This window comes from Rhinolophus sinicus, linkage group LG09 (genome assembly GCF_036562045.2).
Source record: "Rhinolophus sinicus isolate RSC01 linkage group LG09, ASM3656204v1, whole genome shotgun sequence".
In the NCBI taxonomy this organism is placed as follows: Eukaryota; Metazoa; Chordata; class Mammalia; order Chiroptera; family Rhinolophidae; genus Rhinolophus; species Rhinolophus sinicus.
Window position 1 is genome coordinate 92,379,683 of NC_133758.1, and position 24,277 is coordinate 92,403,959.

A 24,277-nucleotide genomic window follows, 5' to 3' on the forward strand; every position below is an offset into this window, starting at 1 on the left:
TTCTGGACCATTTAGTAGATGATGTCAGAAATTAAGTGCCTTAATGCTTTTCTCTCACTTCTCCCCTTTTGCATAGTATTTTGATAAACATTTTCTTTTACAGATTTTATTGGGGAAGGGGAATAGGACTTTATTATTGGGGAACAGTGTGTACTTCCAGGACTTTTCTAAATCAAATTGTTGTCCTTTCAATCTTGGTTGTGGAGGGCGCCGCTCAGCTCCAGGTCCAGTTGCCGTTGTTAGTTGCAGGGGGCGCAGTTCATCATCCCTTGTGGGGAGTCGAGGAGTCGAACCAGTAACCTTGTGGTTGAGAGCCCGTGCTCCAACCGACTGAGCCATCTGGCCACCCAGGAGCTGAGCGGCAGCTCATTGACTTCATTCTAATTGCGGAGGGCGTAGCTCGCTGGCCCATGCGGGAATCGAACCAACAGCCCCGTTGCCCAGAGCTTGCACTCTAACCAACTGAGTCACCTATCTTCCCTTTGAGAAACTTTTTTGCCTCATACTTTCAGTACACTACTAAATTTAGCCATATTAACTTTTGTGTGCCAACCTTTCCACTGCAGATTTGCTTTAGTTTCTCTAGGAGTACGAGTATCTTTTTCAGCCTTAGAGCAAATTTTCAGTGCTTTATTTAACCTGTGGGCAACCCACATCAGCCATTTCTTAGCACAAATAGAATCAGGAGAAAGGGCTTCAGGGCTCAACTGATCAAATGTTCTCTTAATTTCTTGATGGTTGCTCAAAGACCTTCTCCTGTTCCTTGGAAATTTTATAGGATCATGCTCACCTTTGTAGCTGAGAGAAAGAGAGAGAGAGAGAGAGAGAGAGAGAGAGAGAGATTCTCAAAATGCTCCATGGTATGTCTGGAGATTCTCAAAGTGTGCTTGAGCATTTACATACTTTTTCTAATTGGTGGGTTGTTGTTTTTGAAAGTAGCCTCTCTTTAAACTGTTATTGCTACTGAGCTGCCAGTTCACTTCCTGCTGATTTCCTCTGCTTGGCTCTCTCTTGTAGATTTGATTTCCTGGAGGGTGAAGACAATTCCTACAGGCTACAGATCTCATTTCATGTGTCAACAACTCATTCCAATGGCTTCTCTAAATGGGTAAGCAGTCTCATTTACTAAATTACTAAATTTAGTCTCATTACTAAATCAGTAACTGGTCATCCCATCAGAGGAGAACTGAGTCATCTGCCACTCTTCCAAAAGATCCCCTTCTTGAAATGAAAAGACCTTTATAATTTTATTAGTAATTAATGTGTTAATATGTAAATATCTTTTTAATATTTCAATGTTTTATGATGGCTTAATTGCTAACATCCCAAACAATCATGGTTTGTTCAATGTAAAACGTACTTATAAGTAACTTTTGGAAAAAACTTGAAAAGAGCCTAAATATTTAATACTCTGAACCTAAATTTATTCTTATTCTCTTGAAAACACATTTATGTCCATTGGGGACAAAGCCACAGCAGTGACATCAAATAACTTAACTCCAACGTTCAGAACATAAAGCTTTCCAAGTTGAATATTTCTTGCCTCAGTTTCATGTAATACTCAAACTGGAAATGCGTTAGGAATTATGTAATCCTTTTCCTCCTTGAACAGAAGTGAAAAGCGAGGCCCAGAGTAGTTAAGTGACTTGTCCAGTGTTATATCGTGTGTGTTTTTTCAGCCTAATTAGACCCCAAGTCTTACCTTTCAGTCAAGAGTTTTTTCCATGTTTATCTCTATGACTTCTTTCATCTGTAAATAAATACAGGTTCCATTCCTTATTTCTAATATCTTCTCACCCTCTGTAATAATTATTCAATGAAGATGTTTATTTATTAAATAACTATATATATCTTAAATATATTATCTATCTATCTATTAGTATCCATCTAATCTATCTAGTAAATGAAAGTGATTATTCTTCACTTTTTCCAGTGTACTCTTATTTTGGCAATAATCACTTCAAGTAAGAAAACATGAATACAATATTTCTACTGTAGGAAGAAGAGAATGATTCAAAGTTGGGAAAAATACATTGTATTTCTCACATTAGGAAGGATAGTTGTCATTTTGATTTTTTTTTTAGTGTAAAAATCAAGCCATTCTCTACATTTGCTATTGATCACATATAAAACAAGGAGACAATAATTTTATGGCAGTGAAATTTCATAACTGTAATAAATTTGAGAAATTATTTGATTAAACAGTCTAGAAAATTTCTTCTGTGTTCTTTTAGCAATAGTTTCCAGTTGGACTATTAGGAATAAAGCTGGATGTTGACAGTTCTTTACATGCTTGCTATTTAGCAAATACCTTTTTCTTCTCTGTTTCAATTCATTTCTCACATGTGCAAAGGAAAAATAACCATGGAATATGAGAAGTACACAGTCTCTTTTTTATAAGGACATTTATTCGTAAAGAACCTTTTAAACTTTGAAGTTGGACTAATTAAAACAGTAAATGTATGTACAAGAATATGTCTAAATTATTTGAATTGCTCTAAAAGAGGAATTAACTCTATGTAAAGTTGTCATATTTGTAGTCTGTAACAACTTGATGGCAGAACTGTCTTTTTTAAATTAAAGATTTTATTTTAATTTAAGGTAATTATAAATTCACTGCAATTATGAGCAATAATACAGAAAGGCTCTGTGTTCTCTTCATGCAGCTTCCCCAATGGTACCGCCTTGCAAAACTATAATACAATTTCACAATCAGAATGTTAACTTTGATTATCATTCCAGATCTTTTTCAAATTTCCCAGTTTTACATGTGTGTATGTGTGTGTGTGCGCACGCATGCATGCACACGTGTGTATTTGTATTAGGTTTCATTCAATTTTATTACATGTAGGTTCCCGCATCCACCATCACCACCAAGATACAGAGCGGTTCCATTTTCAGAAGGATCCCTCTCAGAGCCACACCACCTCCCTTCCCCTACACTCCCACCATCCCTAACCCTGCTCCACCGCTGATCTGTTGGTTATCCAATTCTATAATTTTGTCGTTTCAAAATATTCTATAAAATGGAAGCATATAGTTATGACCTTTTCAGAAGAGTTTTTGTCACTCAGCACAAGTTCCTGGAGAATTTTCCCAGTTGTTGCAAATAATTTGTTTCTTGTTATTGCTAAGTTGTATTTCTTGGTACAGATGCCACGTAGTTTGCATAACAATTCCCCTTTTGAGATGTTTCCAGTTGGACCATTAGGAATAAAGCTGCTATGAACATTTATATACAGGTTTTTATGTGAACATATGCTTACATTATTGTGGGATAAATGTCTAAGAATACAGTTGCTGGAGTGCATGAGAGTTGCATGTTTAGGTTTATAAGAAATTGCCACACTTTCACAATGACTCTACCATTTTACATTCCCACCAGTAATAGATGGTTGATCCCATTTTTCCACGTCCTCGACAGCATTTGTGTTGTCACTATTTTTTTGTCTTCTCTCTGATATGTGGTTTGAAACTATTTTCTCCCAGTCTGTATGTACCTTGTCTTTTCATCCTTTTAACAGGATAATACATCCTCTGTCTTTCGCTGGGCAAAGCTTTTATTTATTATGATGAGGTCCAATTTTTCAAGTTTTTATCTTATGAATTATGTTTTTGGAGTCAAGTCTAAGAATTCTTTACCTAGCTGTAAATCCCAAAGATTCTCTCCTATGTTTTTTCCTAAAGTTTTATAATTTATGTTTTACGTTTAAGTGTGTGATCCTTTTTGAGTTTTTTATTTTGTTTTGTTTTTAAATAATCTGTGAAGTTGAGGTCAATGTTATTATTACTATTTTTTTGCCTATGAATGTCAAATTGCTCCAACCCCATTTTTTAATAAAATTATCTTTCATCCACTGAATTGTTTTTGCACCTTTATCAATAATATGCATAAACAAGTATGTTTAGATTATTTGAATTTTGTTAAACTAGAAACTCACTGTATTTTAACCTTAAAAATCATATTTCTCATCTGTAACCACTAGGTGGCAAGATTGGCTTTTATAAGTTTATGTTATTAGCAACAGGTCCCTGAAATTTTCAGATATTTGAATTCAAATTTATTTTATATTGAGGCTCTAATTTATTATAGTTATAAAAAAGAAATAAACATACAAGGAAGCTCTAAATATTTAACTAAGGATAAGTACAATGTTAATGTATTTCGGAATGTTTGAAATCCCATTGAGTTTTAATGGGGGAACTTTGAAAATGAGATAGAGACAAACATTGTATATTAAGATAGAGTACATGGGACTCCTGATAAGTCATATTTCAAGAACTGAATTCTTTTAAATTTACTGAAAAAATATAGAATAACTTTATGGATCTTCTTCTAGAGTAAACTAAAGAAATAAAGCATTTCTTACAATAACATATCCGTATTTATATATTATAGTCCTGATTTCCAGAGAATATCCCTTTCGATTAGAGATGTGTGTTTTTTTTTGGCTTTGAATACAAAGAGATGAATGCTAAAAAGTAAATTTGTCAAGTAAATAACGTGCAAAAGAAATTTATTGGGAACATATTTGTATTTTGCGATAGCTCTATTAAATGTCTACAAGTTTTTAATAAAATATTTTAATCTGTTTCATTAGTGTCAAATGTTGTTAGCTACAATTATGTGAGTAAAATGAAGACAGAATGCGCTTCCAGTTTGTCATTCTCCAAAAACAAATGTAAAACTGGTAAATTAACTGATGGCTTTGAGTAGCATAGAGAGAAAAACCTGATTAACCTAAAAATGAACAAAATTCTGTATGTTTCTTTAAGAGCTCATCACACAGTCCTATATATCTGCTAATTGTCAATTTCCATTTTTACTTTTGGTAATGAAGGAATTCATTATTTAACATGAAAACTTAACTAGAATAGTAGTGAGAGAGAGAAGCAGTGTTCTGACACATTTTCACATATATCTTTTTATTTTCAATAATAACCACACTCTGCAGGTATTATTGCTCAGTAGAACTGGAAACCATGTCTCAGTAGATTTAAGTCACTGTCGTGTGATAACTTATTTTAGTAGCAGATGAGAGTGTTTGAACTCAATTCTCATTCGGCAGCATACTCTTCCTCAACTTTATCCTTTAACTGCTCTGAAGTAACTCCATATCTCTTACCTGTAAAATGGGCAGATTAGAGGATATGAATTCCAACATCCCTCTGGTACTATGCTGTTATGCAGCAAGATTTTCAGCTCATGCTGAGTCTGCTCTAGTTCAGTGAGGCAAATGTACCTTACCAAAAAAACAAACAAACAAACAAAAAAAACACACTTACCAGATCACAAGGAAAACCCTTCAGAAATTTCCAGATAAAAATCATAGGCATTCATTTTGTATGAAAATAACCACATCTTCTTCTGATCTGCGATAGTGTTTAATATTCATATGGATAAAGATAAAGCTTTTCTTCTTCTGGGATGAGAACAACTCTAAGGATGTATCAATAAGCAGAAAATAAGGAGAGCTGAACCAGTGGAATGAGACACAAATGAATATTTTATTAGTAATGGTGCAGAGAAAAGAAGAATGGGATACTCTTGGTCATAATGTAGATCCCAGTAGAAAGCGTCGTATTTGATAAACAAATAAATAAGTAGTTGATCAGAACCATAACCAAAAACCAATTCCAAGAGATACTTTTTTTATAATCCAGGATAAAAGCCTGTTACCTAATCCAGTTCAATAATAAAAAGCAAAATTTACTAACAATTATACATTACATTTATACATTATGCTGCTCTATACTTTGCAGAAACCCCTTTATATAAAATATCTTCGTTTATTCATCTCATTCAATACACCACGCAGTTACAGAACCGCCCCTCTTACCAAATTGAAGGTCCCAACTTTACATACAGCTAATAGGAAAGAACCCTGAACCCCTCCACAAAATTGTGTAGAAGGCAGGAAACACACAGACTATCACATATGTGTAATCTGTTGACTTCTTAAAAAGTATATAAATGTATAGTGAATCAGTAATATTGAAATAGGATCAAACCATGAGCTTTCCAACCACTAGATGGAGCACTTGCTTTGCAAAATAGTGTATAAGGGTGGGGAAAATCAAGCCAACTTAACTTTGCTGTCTGGGCAAAATTTGCTAATTTGAGTCATATATTAGACTTTTCTGTTCTAGTGGTCAACGTGGTTCAATATCATGCTAAAGCATAATTTGCACAATAACTAAAGTTGAAATTCATACTCTAGAAGCAAACCATACTCGATTTAGAACTAAAATCCATTAAGTTGTCTGCATTAAAGGAAGAAGCTGACCAATGGAGATAAAACCAATTTGTTATATTGGAATAGCTGAACTGGTGAAAAAAATATTAATATAGCATGCAGCAATCGAAGGATAGGATTAAACTCTAGTGAGGTCACTTTGTTTTAATTTTAACTCTTAAGAAGAGCATAATTTAACCAGTTTCAAATGGCCCTTAGGTTAACAGTATTGTGGGTTCTTTTTTTTTTTATAACCTAGCAAACTTGAAAGAAGGGTTTTGCATTTCTTAATTTCCAGCTTTTAAACAATTCATCTGGACTTGAAAATTAATGATCTGTATGCATGGCAGTGTGCCTATTTTATAAATGCTTGCTCACCTTTCAACTAGTCAAAATCAGGCATCATTATAATGACAGGTTTATTAGAAATTACATGAAATTATGTCAAGTAATGCCAATAACTTGGTACATCAAAATAGCGATAAGTCTTTGAAGATCTGATTCTGGACCTCTTAGTCAAGTGTTTATCTTGAAAGTCCATATTGGCAACCCATTTATACAGAAAAAAATGTAAAAATAATGATTCTTCATGAATAGATGGGCAGAGTGGTTGAGTTTTGATGCCAGGGAGATGCTGAATGTTTTAGGCAGTTATTCCAGTGTTATTGTCCAAGAATGGGAAAGTAACTCTTGCCAAGATAATTCAAAAATCTGCAAGCATAACACCATATGTATATGCCAGTCAAAGTAGCTTTAAGAGTCTAAAATGTATCACATAGTTGTGTGTTGATTGCTATGCTCATCTATTTAGTAAATGGTACCAAGAATCTCTACATCAAAAAACAATTGGAATGTTGAAAAATGTACTTGAAATAAATGAAGCCTTCATTATTAATTATTTTAAATTAATTATTATAAATTAATATCAAAATATTAATTATTTTTAAATGATACATTTTATTACTTTTACTTATATGTATTTTATATTATTATCTCTCAGGAAAATGACCAACCACTCTGCTGCAGTTGCTAAGTGTAATAAAGGAGACAAAAAACCTAAGTGAATTAGGGCAAATATTTCCCAAATGCCAAAGTTCAGTAGTATTTAGTATATTCTTCTGTTGTTAGACTGGAGACAGATGTCATGGCTAGAAAGTCATCAGAATCATCTGGAACAATTGTTTTTCTTCATTTCTTTTCTTTCAGTGCTTTGGATAGAACACTAAATATTGCTATTAACCATATCCGAAGGGTTTTTCTGAATGTTCAGGCTTGGACACCTTACATTAGACCATATACTTCAGATCAGGGACTGGATCTGGTCTGCCACTGTAGCTCCTGTGCCTAATTCAGGGCCTGGCCCAAAGTAGGAACATAGTGAATAAGACTTGAATGAATGAATGAATGAAGATACTCTCCACTGCAATAGCAAGTGAGATTGCATTATTGTGTGAATACTTATTGTCTCTATTCTTCACTTTCAAACTGCTGTATCTCCAGTGTCTTATACATGGTCTAAACACAGAAAAAAGCTAATTATTATTTGTTTAATGAATAAGTAAACATTTAGAATCGCCTTAAAATGCTAATGCTCCTTTCTGAGAAGAGAGACGTAGACCCTGTAAAATCTGTAATCAAGCTTTATTTACTGAAGGTGTTGTGTTGATCCCCTCATTGGGATGGTTTTCTGCAACCTGACCCCCTCTCTCTCCTAACAGATTATCTTCACCCAGATTTCCCTTAAGAGCGTAGTGTTCCTCAACTGCAGGAACTGGAAAGACCTTGGAATACAGTAACCCACACCCAAATTACTGTTAGTAATTAGAGAAACACAATTATAAAATTAGATTTCAAACTTTTAGTTTTTATTCATATGCACTTACTTCATATTACAAATGTGCTAAAATAGAATAGTACAATACCTTATTACATTTGCTTTCTGCAGAAAAAGATGAGACATGTTAGATTTTTTTCACCCATACCATCTTATCTGTAATTGGGTCAGATGATTGACATCTCAAATATAAAAAACCTGGCATTCAAATATGGATCATTTTGTGATGGTGTGAGTGAAACACTTCAGGACTCTAAATATCTTTATTTAATTCGTTATGTAATTTCATGTTATGTTTTTAAAAATTAAACTCCAGACTAAAGTTCCTTGCCTCTCTAATCAAGAAATGAATCTTTGTCCCATGTGAAGTGGTGTTAACTGAAAATGTGCATGGAAGGTTATTTCTTTGTTTATCTCTATCATGCGATCTAAATGTAGTTTTGTTTCCTCTGAAGCAATTAAGAAATTTCAAAGTCTCACTTTGGAAACATATGCCAAGTTCTTCAAGACAGGATATGAAAATTTTTGAAATATAAGTAACTTAAAATAAGAGATACCCATTCATATGTGTAATATGGCTTTTCAGGAAAAGGTGGTTAGTGAGGAAGAAATTATATCTGAAAGGAAACTGATTCTGGAGGTGACTTGTAAATATTGTATCCTAGATTTCAAAGGCAAAGAGACTGATTGTAAATCATGAAATATAATGTTGAAAAGTCTGTAAGAAAATACCAAGGATAACTGGGATACCACTTCCTTGTTTTTTAATGAATTTATTAAAGGCTTTGCTGAATCATTCTAGAGTAAAAGGGAGGTAGGATTCTAATTCAGAGTTTTCAGTCCCACTGCTTTTCATAAGTCTGTAATTTTCTCAGTCTTAATATTCCTCAGTGTCTTGCTTGGCATATTATGTTTTAGTAATTCCCTAAAAACACATAGATGTTACATACCAGTGTGTAGTTGCTGAAGCCATATCTTTTATCCCAATGGTCCTTTGCTCAAACCTTTAATGGATCGACTCATTCTTCAAAGCTCTGTGCAGGTACAGCCTCTTCTGGGTTTTGCCTAACTCACCTTCATGGAGTTATAATAACTTCCACCCTGTGTTTCATTAGTTTCCCAAGCATGCTTTATACAACAGTGTTTCTCAATATTCAATATATTGGAATCACATGACGAACTTTGACCCCAAACCCAAAGATTCTGTAATAACTGGGCTGGGTTGCTGCCTGGGCATTAGCTTCAAAAGTGATGCTAATGTACAGCTAAGGTTGAAAACCGTCATTCCATAATTTTATATTATTATATTGCAACATTTTTTTTGTATGTCTGGATTTACCCTGTGGTTAAGAATTATGCCATATTTCTTGATTTTCCTCAGAGTCCATAACATAATTGCTTCCAGACAGCTTTTACATGCCCCAAAACCATTGGTTACATAAACAAATTAATTGAGCCTTCTCCTAGAAAGAACTCTATTAGAGGAAGTCATGAGGATTTCTCTAAGAGGTTGAATGTGAATAAAAAGAGCAAAAGAGTAGGTGATGGCTGTTTGGTAGAGATAGATTGTTCCTTAAACCATAACATGGTTTGTATATTTCCAGGCAGAAAGCAAATGAGAGAGAAAACAGTGAAAATTGAAAACCTCCGGAAAGAATGTAGTCTTCTTAAGCAGATAGGAGGAAGAGAAAAATCTCAGTTCAGAAGCATTTGCACTAAATAAAGTCAGCTGAAACATGGCCCAGTCAAAGGTTCTTTAAATTTGAAAGACCAGGTTACCAGTCACATCACTAACTTAGTGCAAAGCAGTATCCCTCAGGGAGGGAGCATTGCCACCATTGACTTTTGCTATTACAAGCAAATCCAATAAAGTATACAATTTTATAATGAGGCTTATAAAAATAAAATGCAAACAAGTGTGAACTGAAAATTTAAGGAATGAAATCCCTAAGAAAGCAATATCTATATGACCTCTTTTCTTTATTTCATAAAGGATTGCATTCTCCATGACCTCATCCCGTTTTGCCGTTTCCCCTATACTCTGTGATTCTGCTTCCACCCCCCACCCACGTTCTTTCTTCTTTTTAAAAGAATCCTCTGAGATATTTAATTTGCAGAACACTAGAGAAAAGATTTAACTAAAAATTGAGGAAGTAAACTGAAATTTAAGCAATGACCTTCCCTTTTCTCAGACATACACACATGCAACGGATTTATATGCCTTATTGTAAACATTCTGCTACATCTTTCCTCCACCTGCTACAAGGAGTTAGAGAATCTGCTTTTTACACGAAAGATAAATGCACCAAATGTCACTGAGCCTCAGGGGGATCAGAGATGGTAAAACAAGTGGTTTAATGTTCTGCTTTACTTTTTCTAATGCATGTACTATGGTATATTATCAACCCAATCTCTGTAACCACACAGCTGAGTCTGGTCTCTGTATGGGCTAAGGAACATTTGCACGGATGAATCAAGCAGATAAACAATCATCCTCTCATTTGTAGGTATGTGAATGGATTGGAGGGGATGATGTCACTAGATGAGGATACAATGTGATTATATTGGGTAGGGACTATTGTTATATAACAATAATACTTATATAGTACATATTACTGTCTAGTAATATTTTTATTATTTCTAAGCTGGTTTCTTTTAAGCTCTAATTATCTTTGTTATTGGTGTTTTTTCATAGTGAATTTTAAACAAAATAGAACAGGCTATTAATGAGCACAAATAAGCTTCAAGACACTGTATTCAGTGTGCTTCATGGATCTCACAACTTTCTGCCATAGATGGATATGAAATTCACTTGAAAGTGAGGCAGATTTACAACAGTTATGAATGATGTTGAGTCTGACAAGAGGAAGGAAGAAAGCCAGAAAGTCCAAAAAAATAATTAAAGCTAGTAATCAAGCAAGCAACCCAGAAAGCAAGCCAGAAAAAAGGAAGGAAGGAAGGAAGGAAGGAAGGAAGGAAGGAAGGAAGGAAGGAAGGAAGGAAGGAAAGAAGGGGAGGGGAGGGGATGGGAGGGGAAGAGAAGGGAAGGGAAGGGAAGGGAAAGAAGGAATCAAAGAAGGAAGGAAGGAAGGAAGGAAGGAAGGAAGGAAGGAAGGAAGGAAGGAAGGAAGGAAGGAAGAGGGAGAGAAAAAGGGAGGTAGGGAGATTCAGATTTTTAAATCCTACAACTTGAAGGATTCAAAATTTTTGGCAGGAGGATGATGGATATGAAATTTAAATGAAGCTTTAAAAGATTGTGGAAGCATTTTGACAGGAAGAAAAACAATGATCAATGGCACAGAGGTAATTAAGTTCAGGTAACATCAGAATTTCAGTTGTAGATAGTGTGTACTATGCATTTTGTCATCTGTTTGATCAGTATCTAGACTGGCTAGCATTGACACTTTGGGGGTTAATGGAATGAGATGACCCCTGACACATGCATAGGAATATGATTTTAAAAACTCAAGTCTGAAGCGGTTTCTGCTTGGTTTTTGTGCCTCAAACACCTAAGCTAGGATAAAGCCACTCCTTTCAATTTTATTCTTTATGCAATAAAAGGTTTTAAAACTGTATTTAAAGAAAATATTTTTGCCAGCTGTTTGATGAATGGATTAGAGACATAAAAGATATAAGGATAGCAGGTAGGAGAATAATAAACTATGAAAATGTTAATAAGGACATAATACTTTATTTCTTTATCTACCATTTAAACTTTCTCAAAGAGGAATGTCCTATACAAAGTAATTATAGCTAAGTTTCATGAGTAAATTTCTTCGACATTATAATAAACTAAATGTGTTCTGAAATATGTTTAATATGTGGCAATATGTTAAATTAAGATGGATATTGTATATACACATATATGTGTGTCTATAACTCATGAATGTATGGAATGTTTAAGGGCTGAATATGGAAAATATCAGGCGGGCAGACTTAATAATGATTTAAAATCAAATGTACCTACAATGCAGCCTTAACATTTAAATATTTATCTTTACATAAATTAAAATATTTCAATATATCCTGATTGCTACGGTCTGGCTCATGTACCTAAATGTTGTTGTCATTATTTTGTTCAATTCCCTCAATGTCTTCTCACATATTTCCCAATAAATCCATATTCCACAACTCAAAATTCTACGTTCTTCTTAAATTTGTGTTAACCTGTAATACCATCTTATTCCTACAGTGTTTTAATACAAACCTTCAAGTAAACTCAAGATAAAATATTCAGTATTTACAGAATACAACTTTTGCTTTCTTGTTTATTTTGTACCTATTCTCATACAAGGTCTGACAATTACATTGGCGAACTCATCCTAGAAGCAGTGCTACATGTCTCATTGCTGAATATCACTATGGTCATCTTCGAAGTACTCCCTTTGGAAAGCTTTGCACTGCTGCCAGCACCTCGTCCACCCTTCAAAGCAATTTTGGAACTCTTTTTCTGGAATGGCTATCAGAACTGTCGTCTTATTACCCTTGATGTCCTGTCATCAAAATGTCTTTCTTTCAGTATTTCCTTTCTCTTTGGGTAAAGAAAGAAGTCACTGGGGGCCAGATGAGGTGAGTAGGGAAGGTGTTCCAATAGCGTTATTTGTTTACTGGCTAAAAACTTCCTCACAGGCAGTGTGGTGTGAACTGGTGCATTGTCATGATGCAAGAGCCATGATTTGTTGGCGAAAAGTTCAGGTAGTTTTCATCTAAATTTTTCATGCAGTCTTTTCAGCACTTCCAAATAGTAAACTTGGTTAACTGTTTGTCCAGTTGATACAAATTCATAATGAATAATTCCTCTGATATCAAAAAAGGTCAGCAACATTGTTTTAACTCTTGATTTAGACTGACAGAACATTTTTTTTGGTTGTGAAGAATTGGCTGACATCCATTGTGCACTTTGATACTTTGTTTCAGTATCATGTTGGTACACCCATGTTTCATCACCAGTGACAACATGGCCCAAAACATTGTCTTACCTCTCCAAAAGGTCTTGGCAAACTTCAACTCTCCTTTGATTTTGTTCATCAGTGAGTTCCTTTGGGACCATTTTTGCACACATCTCTCTCATGCCAAGATTCTCAGTTAAGATTTTCCAAACTGTTTCTATATCAATATTTACTAGGTCTGCTATGCTTCTCACAATCAGGCAATGATTTTGATGCAAAATTCTATGGATTTTTGCAATGTTTTCATGAGTTCTGCTTGTTACTGGCTGCTCTGGCCTGTCTTCATCAGTGATGCGTTCTCTCCCCTTAGAAAAACGTTTAGTCCATTTGTACACTGCCATTTTCTTCATAGCATTATCCCCATAAACTTGGACTAACATGTCCCTGATTGCACTTCCACTCTTGCCAAGTTTAATAAGAAATGTAATGTTTGTTGCTCTAATTCAAGCTCAGACATTCTTGCGACAGCACGCAAAAACAGGGAACAATACTGAATGCCACTCAGCAAGACACTGCCACACATTGACATGAACACAGCTGCGAGACACTGATATACCAAGGTTGTGAAACCTTGCTGAGCTGTTTGTACAGTGCATGGTATCAAGTTTGCGAACTCAATTGTCAGACCTCGTGTAGTTCTCTGTGCCAGGAACTCTTTTCTCATATTGATTTTTTTTTCCTTCCCCCCACTCCCAACTCTGGTTCCAGTCTTTGTTCTCAGCCTAATTGTGTAAGACATAGCTCCCTGGCCCATGCCGGTATTATGAGCCTTGCATTCCATCTGGCTAAAGCAATGGGCCTCTAGCTGCTCACTTAGCTGTAGAGGGTGCAGCTCACTGGCCCATGAGGGAATCAAACCGGTGACCTGGGGTTAGGAGCACAGTGCTCTGACCACCTGAGCCACTGGGTGGCCCTCATACGGATCTTTGTCTTTTGAAATTCTATACATTAGCCCATCCACAAATAAAGTGACTCTTTTTGCATGATAACTTCCTGATCATCCTAGACCATCCTTCAAAATTCTGCACTCTTTTTTAGTATATCCACAGCAGGTACATTAATTTTAATTCATTTAAACCAGTGTATTTGTGGTAACAAAAGAGCTTTTTATGGAATTATCACCACAAGTTTGAAAAAGGGAAAAAAACATTTGAAGTTTAGCTGTACTGTGTGTGTATGTGTATGTGTGTGTGTGTGTGTGTGTGCGCGCGCGCGCGTGCGCGTGTGTGTTTGGTTACATATATTGAAAAATCATGATCTAATGTCAAATTTTGGAATTAAATTCATAAAAAACAGCATCATTAACTGAAGGTAAATATCTGGACATTATCTATCCTGCCATTTTAAAAAAATATATTCAGTTATTGGTACCACTTTCTTACCATCCAGAATCAACTGGAGCTGTAATTGCTGCAAGTAGTCATGTACCCTGCTTCAGCCATCAGGATTTTTATACTTTGCAAAATCCAAGCGTTCTGCCTGGCTGTGGGATCCCTGTCCCACTTATGTAGTATGGAAGCCCTCACTACACTTAATGCTGAATTTGCTGAAGGCAGTGTGAAGTCTCCATGTAGACTTCTTAGGGAAACACTGTAAGAGTGAAATATTCCTGGACCCTTAATAATCAGTCTGCTTTTGATGATAAACAAGAGGGACAGATCTGTGCACAATTACTGAGAAAATAGTTTTCAACTGAATCAGTGACTTTCTCATTCTGTCTCCATGAACCATAAGCCTCCAACGATCAAGTAAATAGAGAGATTTTAATTCCTTTTCAATACCGCATCTTTCCTAATAAGGGCTATAATTCTCCTTCTTTCATAAAACAAACATTAATTGAATAGTTACTTTAACCTCATCATTGTGTTGGCACTAGAGATGTTAAAAACATAAAATAAAAAACAATTTGAATAGTCTGATTTTTAGCCACTTAATTTCAGTTATGTGTGCATTTGTATAATCTCTGACTACTGCTAAATTATTGGATCCCTGGTGGCAGGAATTTTGTCATAGTAATATTTTTTGGCTTCCAACATCTTTTATGGTACCTGGTACATAGGAATCCTTTGTCTCATGTTTGTTGAATCGATTGAATTGAATTGAGTTGATTAAATGTCAGTTAAAAACAGGTTTAAGGAGTTTATAGTAAAGGAACACAATGCTATCCACTGAAATATGTGTCCACTTCTTGGGGTCAGTTTTTCATATCTCTTTTAGTGTATCCTTAGATAATAAAATACTATCTAGATGGCAGAATTTAATTTCAGTTTTCATCTTCTTATTATTATTATTTTCATCTTCTTCTTCTTATTATTATTGTGTGAATGTTTTCCTTTGGTGCTAAATTGTATATTTACTCTTCTTAAGGATATCAGCCCCTATTATGTGAGCCAACTTTTAATCTGGTTTATTGAAACTTACTTTATTATACATGTGCATTTGTATAAAACAATCACCATCAGGGACACATTTCCTAGTTAACTACTTTAGAGATGCTAGGGGCGACATATACTCTAAGTAAGTGTTTCTTAGAATACAAAATTTATATTTCAAATCAGTTTCCAGCTGCTCTATTGTCAGGGAAAGTGAATGATACTGAACGAATTATGAAATCATGTGTCACTCTACTGGTGATGAAAAATGGGTGAGACACAAAATGTCATCAACTCTACTAAGTACAGACATTCCATCAACCTTAAAGATAGAGTAAGTGTTTCTAGGCAACCAGACTTGCTTAATGGCTGTCAGGTGGGCACTGAACATTTGGTCCTCCCTGAGGGTAATAATCTATCAAGATTTAAACTGGTGTACCTTTCAGCATGCATAGATCATCTGTAACATCCTCAGCCTGGTATACTGTCAGTTGAGTTTTCCCTGGATTACAATGATTGAGCAAGGCTTTCCTTCTGGACCTCAGGCCATCGAGGAACTTGTTGGTTCCAAATCTCTTCATAATGGAACAATTGAAAGAGTAAACCAATGGTTACCAGGATAATCAAAATTATATCATACTCTTATATGAAAAAGCCTATAGATATTCGAAATAAATACAACACAGAAAAGCTTTCTGTCCCAGTAGGAAGGAACAAAAAATGTCTTTGAAATACCTGTCTGTGCTATCTAACCTTTACGCTACATTTTAATGTTCATATGACTCTCTAGATGCTAGAATGCCTCTATTTTTCCATTTATAGTTGGAAAAAGGAAGAATGGAAGGTTTCAGATTAACCTGAGTAGTGACAATAAGAAAGGAATTAAAGATTCTGCAAACTATGTAGTTGTGTTTACTTTATAAAGATGGAGGGTAAAAAACCAATGATTTCCAAAAGGCTTATACTCATGTGCATATATAAAATAAATATGTTTTGGAAGACTTAAGGCAAAACTTGAATCCTATATTTGTTTTATATATCAGTCAGTTCTACAGTTCTTTCTTGCACAGTTCAGATATAATCCAAAGATGTCAACATAAGTAGAAAAAAAATCACGATGATAGATCTTCAAAAACATAATTTATTATGATCATATCACTAATATTAATAATATAAAACATTTGAATACATGTTACTATGTTCTTGGTTCTATATTATTTCCCATTATACTTGACATTATTAATTCTCACACCTTATAAAATAGATACTATTTCCCCACCATATTTTACAGATAAACTGAGATTCAGAGGAGGTAAATAATTTGCCCAAGTTATTCAGCTAACTAGGTAAAGATTCGATTTGAATCCAGATCATGTAGGTTCAGAAAGCTGTTGTGCATCCTCAAAACATAGATCATCTCTTGTTATTAATTGATATGATAATGTGATTCTTCTATTCAGGTGGATACATAAGAGTTGACTATAAAACCTCTCAAGTATAAATTGTTTATTTTCTTTGTTTGAGGCTTCAAACAAAGAGGCTTCATACCTACAGTAAATTTGTGAGATTTAGCAGGCCCTTTTCCTCTTATTATGTTTTCCCTACATGAGTCCATCCATTCCTAAAGCCTCAGTTACCATTGCTGTATTGATGACTTACAAATCTAGTCTACGTTCTAAATCTTAAGACATATCATTAATTGGTGGCTTAAACCAGACATCTGAGCATCCTTGATCTCTGCCTCACTCATATCTTATCAGTCACCAAGTCCTAAATACTAGTACTTTATATTTACATAATTTTTTACTTTTATTATTACCTATTATTACATATCATCTTGTTTCTAGACTACCACACAGCATCAAACTGTTCTCTGTGAGATTAGTTTTTTATCACCCAGTCATTACTTCCCAAAGAATCCAGAGTATTCTCTTAAAAGCACAGATCTTTTAATGTTACAATATGCCTAAAACCCTTAAAAGGCTTTCTATGAACTAATACATTTGAAAACTATCATTGCTACATTAATTAGAAATATTTCAATTATAAGTTAGAGAAACCAACACAAGCCAATTTCAGCAGAGAGGAGGAACTTGGCTGTCATAACTGACAACTTTCAGGGTGATTTTCAGCCTTCACTTAATTTAGAAAATCAATTAATTAATCAATTAATTTGGGTTTCTCTAATAGTTCTCTCCCGTGTTCCAGTTTTATTCTCAAGAAGGTCCTTCCCAAAAGAAGATAAAGGTGAACCTGAAAAGCTCTAAGCTTTTAGTCAACCAGTTTAAAATGTGTAGCATAGTTACTCTCATTCCAAATTGTTTTAATAAACGTCAAGCTTAATTGGTACATACTTTTTTGACCGGGCTGGGGAAAGCATCCACTCCAAAAACTTGGGATAAAGATGAACTCATTTGAAATCCATGGACAGGGATTAGGAAAAGATTGTTCATTGAAAATAAAGGTAATGTTTCTAATACATGGGCGTTAATATTCAATAACAAAATTGCCAGATATCCACTGTAAAGACTTACAGAATTCTTTATGAGCTTGCGCCTGCTCATTTGTCTAGCCCATCTCTTATCCTCATCACCATTCATCTCTATGGTGTGGTTATTTGCTCTTCCTCAGACATGTCTCTTATCTACAGATATTCACAAACACAATTGTGTTTGTTAGAAACAATTTGTCCCATTTTCTTAAACTCCTAAACCCCTTCATGTCACTGTTTTGACATCACTTCTTCCAAGAAGCTTCCCTGGCCCTCTATTTACGGGCTAACGGCTCCTCCATTGCCTAATCACCAACCTGTCTTCCCTTCATAGCTATTGAGGTCAGGCCTAGTTTCTAGTTCATTGCTGCATCCCCAGCTCTCAGCACAGTTCTTAGACTAAAAAAAAATCTGAATAAATAATCTTGGAAAAATTAGAAAACCTCCTGGAGCTTCTATATCTACAAATTCATTGTAACGACACATGACTAAAAAGGTAATTTTATGCTTTTAAAGAGACAATATTCATAAAGTAAGGCAGCATTTCACGTATCTAGATGGTATATAACTATTTCCTTCTTTTAAAATTGAAATAATTCTGTCAATTCATATCATGTATTAACAGCTAAAGCCCATCTATTGTTTTAAACATATAATTTTTCTTTTAGAGCATAGTTGTACAAATTATAGGTAGAGATGCAGGCCAAATCGAGCTCACTTGCCTAAATTTAATTTTATATTTTAAATGGTTACATTTTAAATAGTTACATATTTATCTTTACAGTATCCTTGATGTTGTCTCTTGTATTCCAGAGCCTAAAATATTTGCTATCTGGTCCTTTAAGAAAAGGAAAAAGTTTTCTGACTCTGTCCTAGAGAATTCCATAATTAGGTTATGTGATTAAGTATTAGAATTCAGCAACTCTTTAGAGGGTTGGAGATGATGACTATGAAAGTTTCTTTCGTCTTTCAGTTTATGATTTTTTAATTCACCTTAACTTATTTTGAAAGTCTTATAAATCACATTATTAAAAAGATAAGGAATTAGTTATTGTGTTCTGAGTCAGTGATAACATTTCTACATTGAATCTTTTTGAAAATCTGGAATTTCTCTTCAGACAAAGACATGTATACAAATACATTGAAATTTTCATAGACTTCCATCAGAATCTAGCCTCCTTGCTTCCTATCTATGAACTATATAAAAATTCAGGGACCCCGGATTTAAAATTTCTACTTTGTTTCTGTTGCAAAAATTTAGTGTTTACTAAAGTGATAATGAATGCAAAACCCATACAGACAGAGTTTTTCTATTTGCATTATCTGTCTACTTTCCTTTTAGAGCAAGGAAGTGAGCTAGCCTCCATAAGAAATGGGTTGATAGACATTACCGACTCTAAAGTTGATTTTAGCTGCTCTTCTTCCTTCAATGGCAAGATATTTTTAAAAGTAAATTATAAATGTGGGATATATAGGAAGCTATATTATAATTCTCCAATTGGATTGCCATCCCTCATCTTTCATTTGAATATTGGAGAAGCAAAATATTCATGTCAAAGTAAAACTCTTGACAAAGCTTTCAGGAATTTACTTAATGCACTCCAACCTCATAGGTTTGGCTCCATGCTCTGAAGCTGAAAATAGCTAACAAATGGCTTTCTAGCACTGCCTGAGTTTTATCGTATTTCTGTTCTGTTTGTTGGCATGCATGATATAGGGAGATGACTTCATATCTATTAAATTGTTCTCTCATTAAGAAACTTATTTTTAAGATTTTCTTAGTCAGAGATACTTTTGTTTTCTTGAATCCACAGTCTGGATATTGTAGGGTTAAAACTACAAATAAAAAACCCCTTTAAAAAATATTTATGTTTATATGGAATAAATGTTGAAAGTTTAGTATACACAGATATATTGATGCACAGCAATGTGTCTGGGTATGTCTGTACACACTCTGGTAGATATGCATATTTCCCAATATTAGAATTAATATAACATTAACTTGAAGAAACTATGGGAATTCCAGAGGGATGGTCCAAAACAAAATTTGCATTGACTTCTCTCTACCCTGTGGGAGAACAGAAAATGAAATAAATTTACTAGCTATAAGGAGAACTTTCCATTTTGCACTGCCTTGGATGAATAGAAATTTGGAGAAATTGAGAATATCGTTGAGCCACAGGAGGCCTAATGACCATTGTACCTGGCTGCAGGTCAGAGCAGAAGGCTTCAGGAAAGTGCAAGACTTTCTGTGGGATCGGTCACTCACTCCCTGTCCTAACACTGATTAAAGTTATGGCTCAGCCTTTGCAATTTAACACACATTCCTTTGAGTAAACTTTTGGTGAATTATCACTGAAGGTCAGTGTGAGGTGTAAAGATAAAGACATAAGCCTTTGTTCTTAGGCATTAACCATGTGAGAGAGAGGATGCACGTGAATAATTCTAGCAGAATGCATGTGAGAGTTTCTAAAATTAAAAGCAGAAATCTGTCCCAAATCCTAGTAGCAGATATGTCTCAAAATGAGAGAAAAATCATCCAGAAGAAATTTTATTGCACTCTGACCATTTACTCTTCAGTGACTTCTTAAAAACTCCATGGTGTGGCTGTTTTATTTAGGATCATTTATTTTTACCCCAGAAGGTATCTAGCTTATAGTAAAGTCAGTTTTTCAGCATTTTAATTCTCAAGTATATAATGCCAATTTATAATCCCTGACTTAAACGGTAGACCCTTCTTAACTTTTCAGGGATAAATTAAATATTACTTATAGTAAACTAAGTTTCTGTTCTACCACTTCACAATAGATACAAGGCAAGAAAGCTCAAATCTGTCTGATAATTGGCTCAAAGGAAACAAAATATTAACAAATAAAATTTAAATATTACCCTAAAGTGAGAAAAGACAGAAAATGAAAATAGAGACAGATTATTTTACCAACTCCTCCCACAAAAAAAGTAGATTTTGGTAAATATAACTCTCAGTTTTAAGAATAGATTAAATATTTTGTATTATCTTAAATATGATGATATGGGATAATATTATTGAAAGATACATATTAAAATTTAATAAAAAACACATTTTGGAACTGGAAAAGAAATATTTTAGTTGTTTGGAAAATTAATTTATCCAGAGCACTCGATAATCCATGTGTACTATGAGGGTGATATCAGTATACTAAAACACATGTTAGAAAGCAGGGTTTAAAATAATAATCACACCTTGATACATTATTTGATGTAGTCCAGTAGATAGTGAAAGTAGGATTTGCTCTTGAAACCTAAAATAAGTGCTAATATTTTAAAATTCAGGCTCTGTTCAGAAGTACCACCCAAAGTTAGTTCTCCTTCCATCACCATATATTTGGTTCTTTAGAGTATGGTGCTCACAAAAAGCCTTTTATGATTTTTGACATTGACCCTTAGCTGTATGTAGGAAGTTGAGTTTAAGCTAGAAGAAGCTCAGTTTTTTCCCACTATTATACTAATTTCATAACTATGATTAACAAGTACATAGAATGTTTATTTTATAATGTTTAAGAATTAAATAATATATATCAAATAAATGTATATATAAATAAGTACCAGTTGCTTTTTATTGTTCAGAATGGCTTTAATCTTTAGATGGCACTGATATTTAGTGACTATATTAAGAAATAAAATTAACATATTAGTTTCAAAAGTATTTACCTTCATTTATGTCTCTTAAAGCCGAGCCATCTTCCATTGATGTATGCATTTATCCTGTGATGAATGTGTATGTAGTCGGACACATGACAAAGTCTAGGTAGACTTGAAGCATGATCTTTAAATATAATAATATTGGAATATATTTAATGTATCTATGTCTTTGATGGGAGCATATTCAAATCATATCAATGGTAAATATAATTTAATTATTAGTTTTATATGAAAGCTAGTACATGTTTCAAAACTTGTTTACCCTTCACAAATATTTATATCTACCACCCTACTCCCATCTTCCCTGTCATTCTCAGCAGATAATCTTCACTAGAAACAGTTCAGCAATATCTTTTAAAGGTAAACACACATCATATAACCCAGCAATCCTACTCCACAAATTTTAACATAGAGTAGTGAAAACTTGTGCTCACACAAGAAAAATTCCATGAATATTCATTGTAGCTTTATTTGTAATAACCAAAACCTGGAAACAGCCCATATTTTCTTCAGTGGTTGAACGAGTAAATAAAGTATAGTGTACTCATACAGTGGACTATACTACTCAGCAAGGAAAAGGAACAAACTATTAATCAACACACCTTGGATGGCTCTCAAGGGTATTGTGTTAAATGGAACAAATCTCGAAAGTTTGCATATTATATGATTCTATTTTATACAGTATTCTTGATAACAGAAAATTACAGAAAGGGAGATGAGAGCGTTGATTGCTAGTGGTTAGAATGAGGAGAGGAGTTTGTGACCATGAATGGGTAGCCTGAGGGGTAATGGGGTTCAGTCTTGTTTCTTGGTTTGTATTTACAATCATATTTACATTAATCTCTACAGGTGATGAAATTTGAATGACCAATACAACAATTGTGGAAATCTAAATAAACCTGTAGTTTAGTTAATAGTATTGTACAGATGCCAATTTCCTGGTTTTAATAATTGTACTTTGGTTATATAAGATGTTATCCTTGGGAGAAGCTGGCAGATGATACACAGGAACTCTACTATTTTTTGCAATTGCTATTTGAAGCTACAATTATTTCAAAAACAATTTTTCAGTAGAAGCTTTCATAGCACCCTTTCAATGTCTCACTACCAAACACATTACAAGTCTTCTGACACCTACACCCAGACTGTTTTCTTCTATCCTATTAAAACAGAGGAACACTCCTCTATCCATCTAAGACGAGGCTCTTTAAATTGTCTTTGCATCCCATCTCTTTACAACTTATCAGCAATCTACACTGTTATTTTTCTCTCATATGGATCCTTCCAGTGAGTTTATAAACTTTCTCAAGATATTTGCCATGGAAAAAAAAGAGTATTTCCTCTATTTGACCTCACATTCTTTTGCAGCTACATGCTATTAGTTTTCTGCCTATTTTCAAAGCCAAACTTCTCAAGTATGCTTAAATGTATATACACTCACAGAATCTACCTCCTCACCTACCATTTTTACTTCAACCTATACCAGTGCTTATGCATGGAAGGGTTTAGTGATCATGAGAGGATGGACTTGTAGAGAGCAATCATCAATAATATTCATACCACCAAATCCAATGGACCGCCTCACACTGCTTACCATAGTCTCATTTTATACTTCTTTGTGTAATTAGTTAATTAATATCTATCTCGTCACTTGACTGACAGTAGACATTTTTTATTAGTACTTTACTCTTAAATCTGGTAGATGTTCAATTGTTTAAGCCTAAAATTAGCATCTATACATAGGCATACAAAAATATAATCCTTTAGCTCAGATAAATCTGTTACTCCAGTGACATAGATACACTATTTATTTGAAATACCGACTTGGTAATCTCAAATGCATCTCAAGATTACCATTTTCAAAACTGAACTCAATATTTTTTCCCTAAAACTTATTCATGGCCAGTACTCTCTGTTTTTAAGAATACCATCCCCCATGGGTCCTGTCATACAAGCCTGAAATGTAGGAGTCATTCCTACATTTGTGAACTAAAACATCCAAAACATCCTCAAGTCTTGCAGATTTTATCTCCTAAATATTAATTGAATGTAGCTTTCCTTTTTCTAAAATGCTAATATCATCTCCCTTATCATTTCTCACTCAAATGGCAAGTTACTCCTGATTAGCCTTTCTATTTCTACATATTAGTGTATATAAATTTATTAATACATATATATACCAATATCACAAATGATGTGATATACTATGTTATGTATTATATAATCATAATATATAGTAATTTATTGTACACTAACATACATTTTATTACTTATATATACTATTATGTAGTGTATTAATATATCAGTATATATATTAATATATAAAAGTGGAAAGACCAGTTATTATTAAAGATATGTTAATATATGGATGCCTACTCAAATCAATTCTGGGTTCCCTTGGACTCTGTAGTGACTGAGTGCCTGCTCTGTGTAAGACACTGTCTAAAATATTTGAAATAGCAAAAATGTCCACAGTAAGGCCTCAAAGGCCATCCGTCCTAAACTGCTTGGGTTATCTGATGGATTGCAGGGGAATCTGTAGGCAGGTCACTTTCCAATTTCCTTTATCTCTGATAATCCTGACATTCTTTGTTATTGGCTGAATGTGTCCCCCCCAAATTCATATGTTGAAGCCCTAACCCCCAATACCACAGACTGGACCATATTAGGTGATAGGGTATTTAAAGGGGTAATTGCCAGACAGGTGGGGGGTT

General features: G+C 34.2%; 1 protein-coding gene across 1 annotated transcript in view; it reads left to right on the forward strand.

Annotated features, from left to right (window-relative positions):
- The window catches only part of ARL4A (ARF like GTPase 4A), a 611,358-nt gene that overhangs the window by 442,001 nt on the left and 145,080 nt on the right, over window positions 1-24,277 (forward strand). The window contains exon 4 of the transcript XR_012498892.1: window positions 1,018-1,108. The gene's annotated coding sequence lies outside the window, so the exon portion shown is untranslated. The remainder of the gene's footprint in view (window positions 1-1,017; window positions 1,109-24,277) is intronic.